Source organism: Trichosurus vulpecula, chromosome 8 (assembly GCF_011100635.1).
Source record: "Trichosurus vulpecula isolate mTriVul1 chromosome 8, mTriVul1.pri, whole genome shotgun sequence".
Classification (NCBI taxonomy): domain Eukaryota; kingdom Metazoa; phylum Chordata; class Mammalia; order Diprotodontia; family Phalangeridae; genus Trichosurus; species Trichosurus vulpecula.
This window is the reverse complement of record NC_050580.1, coordinates 94534445-94538844: the sequence shown is the minus strand read 5'-3', so window position 1 is coordinate 94538844 and position 4400 is coordinate 94534445. Positions and strand designations below refer to the sequence as shown.

Sequence of the window (4400 nt, the reverse complement as noted above, 5' to 3'; positions counted from 1 at the left end):
CTTATAGAGACGTTATGGTGCAGTGGATGGAGTGTTGGGTTTGTGGTCAGGTAGAAGTAAATTCAAATTCTACCTGTAATACATAGGCAACTCCCTACAACATATTTAATAAGTCATAGCCAGGTGAATAATTTACCAAGTCATAGCCAGATCCTTTGTGTATTCATGTTCCATAGAAGAGCCTTTCTTCCTGTAAGCGAGTGAGTTTTGGAAGTTAAACCCTATGTTATAAATTGCCTTGATATACCTGGGGAGAAAAGACAATAATATTGTTTTAATATTAATTAGCAATAAATGGTATGAATAGAAAGTTTAAAAAACCTTAAACATTAAAAATCAGCTTTTATATATTCTTTTTTTTGTTATAGCACAACTTATATTTCAAATGAAAAAATTAGTATCATTTGCAGTATCTTAAGATAAATCGCCTTTGAATGGGAACTTCCTTTCCAGTACTTTGAGGTCTACAAGATGCATCTAGAAAATTTACTACTGTGGAAAATGAAGACAGCTTAAAACTGAATAAAGGGGGAAGATTTTTTTTGATTAACTGCTGTAACATTGTCCTTCAGGTGGCTGAGGAAGCTTCATATTTTCTTTAGACATCAATAGACGTCGAAGCTCTTGCAGAATCACTTTGATGCTATATGAATTCTGCCATTTTGCTAGCACAGATATGACTCTTGGATCCACCACTCCATTAGAACTATTTACTCCATTCATATTAATTTTTGTTACAAATCTTACAAATGGGGGGGGGCTTCTGGATATTTAGGTCCACACTCTATTTTAAGGCTGTATATTCGGTTTTCATAAATTGTTCTTGGAGGCCCAATAATCATTCCTGTCCATCATGTAAGCGTCATATCTTCATCATCTTCAAGACCCCAGCTAACTGTCCCATCTCCTACTCCTTTCTGGCCTTCTTCAAGTTCTTCCGACAGTCAGAAATTTCGAGGGACTTTCACTCCCGAGCCCGTGGTTGCCGCCATCTTGCGTTGCTGCCGCTCGGAGTCCGCCCCTTCTTCCAGCTTTTATATATTCGGAGAATGACATCCTACATGTTTATGCATTTCTCTGCATTTTATCTTTCTAGATATCAAGAAAGTGTATGATTAAATGGTTACATTTGATAGTGATTTCAGTTCAGATTCACATCTTCCACATCTTTATACCTCAGTTAACATTTTTTGTTTTTGAGTAACACTTCAAAATCCACTTTAGACATGATTACACTATTTAAAAATTTCTGCTTTTTTACTCACATAGAAATTAGTATCACATGAAAGTCCACTAATTCTTGCCATCCAATAGAATATAAAAATTCACACTATTTGAAGTTATAATTATGGTGTGAAATACCGTATTTAGTTCTCACAATATACAATGTGAATTTGAATAATAAGGGGAACAAGATCCACTTCCTAGGAATGATACCCTTCAGCCTTAATATAAGAAAACATACTTAGGCCATAGTAGTGGAAAAATTTGAGAGTCTTAGGCGACAAAAATCAAGCACAGAAATATGTACAATGCTCATTGAGTTAATATACCTACTTTGATTTTTTTTTCTTGTGAGAATATAGAAATCTAGCAAGTTTCTAAAGCCCCAAAGCTTGGGTCTCTTGGGTAGAAGATGTGAGAACTGAGAAGTATGACATAAGAATTAGTAGTCTTTGAGCCTCTTGAAAACTCATCTATGTCTCCAAGGACTATAAAAGTTGATTTGTCAGCTTCACATTAGCTGCAGCAGCTGTAGAAGAAGTAGAGTGTGGCTTCACCTCCATCTGCAGAGGTAGCAAAAATAATACAAATTGTAAGGTAAGAAATTAGTAAGGCAAATTGTCCCTTTCCATGTGGCAATAGGCGTCTATTTATCACTACATTAAGACTCATATGCAGAAGATGGCCCATTAGCAAACTGGAAGATATTCCTTGGTACTCGAAGAGAAAGGAGAATAAAATTAATGTTAGTGTTGGTTGACATTCAATTAATCATGGTCAGAAGATAAAAACAAACAAGTAAATAATTTCCCATTCCTAAGGCTAGGTGAAAACTCTCTGCCCCATATTAGTGTTGATTCTTTAAACAGTTGAGAAAGGCGAGAACATGAATCAATCACTCATAGATCTTATACTAAACATTAAAAGACTTTGACTTTGACTAACTATATTCAGATAAACTATAGAAACTTAGCCATGCTGAAGAATTGCCTATAAATTAACAAATTAATTGAAGCTATTGAATCCCAGAAATTGGAATGTATGACTTCCAGTATATCCCTGAAGAGTAACTGTCAGGGGTGGGGGAGGGAGAGTCCTCTGTTCAGCCTTTACCAACTCTGCATCCTTACCCATACCCCATTCCACACCTTTAACCAGAGGAGGACCTTGCTAGATTTGAAGCATCTTCTAAAGGATATCTCTCATCTTTTCCCATCAATGTTCTAACAACATTTCTGGATGAGCCAACGGAAATGTCTGCATTAGGAGCCAAGGACCCACTGAACCCATGGATCTATGTGGAGTCTAGCAAATAAACAATACCATCACTGAGGGGAACTAAATGAAAACTCCACAAATATGAGAAAAGGATTCCAGGAACTCTGAGTCTTGCCTTAACCTCAAATATGTGCTAAGATTGCAGCCACTTTCTCTTGAACTGTGTATGTACTTGTGGGAGAGGGTGTCATAGATTTTGTGGGGATGCTTTGTGCCAATGTGCTTAATGTCCTTTTCTAAAAGCTGCTTAAGGCTAGCTGACTAAATTATTCTCAAATAATAATCATGAGGGAAAAGCACACCAATGGATAGCTTGATCCAGTGGCATTAGAGGATCTTCCCTGACTCCTCAGGGACACCCCTGGAACTCTAAAGGGGGAGGGAAAAAGATGTACTCAGCCAGAGTCTCTTGGGATCTGACTTATCAGTTGGAGTGATAGACAGGGTAAGAGTATTCCAGAGCTTACATGGACTACATTTTTTTTAACCACTTGTTTATTTCTCTTCCCTGAATGGACATAAAGTTAATTATTCATCAAGGGAGAAATTTTATTTTTTGCATATATATATACACATATGTATGCATACATATATATGTACATATGTATATGCATATGTGCATGTGTATATATCCATACACATATACGTATACACACACACAAAACACACACACACACACACATATATATATATGTATGTATGTATATATATATATATATATATCAATGAACAAAAATCAACAAAGTCAAAGAGCCTACATCAAAAGCCTCCAAGAAAAACATGAACTGGTCTCAGGCCATGGAAGAGCTCAAAAAGAATTTGGAAAGGCAAGTAAGAGAAGTAAAGGAAAAATTGGGAAGAGAAATGAGAATGATGTGAGAAAACCATGAAAAACAAGTCAATGACTTGCTAAAGGAGACCCCAAAAAATACTGAAGAAAACAACACCTTAAAAATAGACTAACTCAGATGGCAAAAGAACTCCAAAAAAGCCAATGAGGAGAAGAATGCCTTGAAAGGCAGAATTAGCCAAGTGGAAATGGAGGTCCAAAAGACCACTGAAGAAAATACTATCTTAAAAATTAGATTGGAGCAAGTGGAAGCTAGTGACTTGATGAGAAATCAGGATATTATAAAACAGAACCAAAGGAATGAAAAAGGGGAAGACAATGTGAAATATCTCATTGGAAAAACCACTGACCTGGAAAATAGATCCAGGAGAGATAATTTAAAAATGACTGGACTACCTGAAAGCCATGGTCAAAAAAAGAGCCTAGATATCATCTTTCAAGAAATTATCAAGGAGAACTGCCCTGATATTCTAGAGCCAGAGGGTAAAATATAAATTGAAAGAATCTACAGATCACTTCCTCAAAAAGATCCCCAAAAGAAAACTCCTAGGAATACTGTTGCCAAATTCCAGATCTCCCAGATCAAGGAGAAAATACTGCAAGCAGCCAGAAAGAAACAATTTGAGTATTGTGGAAACACAATCAGAATAATACAAGATCTAGCAGCTTCTACATTAAGGGATCAAAGGGCTTGGAGTATGATATTCTGGAGGTCAATGGAGCTAGGACCAAGGTTAAGTGAGTTGCCCAGTTTCACACAGATAGTACATGTCTAAGGTCAGGTTTGAACTAAAATCTTCTCTATTCCAAGCCCTGTGCCCTACCTACTGTTCCATCTAGTTGTAGATGACCTGTTTGCAAATGGCATCATGACTATAAACCTTAAATATGTGTTTTATTGATAGCATGTTGTCCTTTATTAGTTTGTTGTTATGTTTATACAATTAGTCTGTTGTTATTATTTATCCTTCATTCTCAAAGAGGACCATGACACCAAGAAGATGATGTCATGACTTTAAAGTAAACTGGATTTAAGTGAAGCAGGGTT

At 36.3% G+C, this 4400-nt stretch overlaps 1 pseudogene; it reads right to left on the bottom strand.

Annotated features, from left to right (window-relative positions):
• Window positions 1-538: 538 nt before the first annotated feature.
• On the bottom strand, window positions 539-992 carry LOC118829325 (annotated as a pseudogene).
• Window positions 993-4400: the final 3408 nt, after the last annotated feature.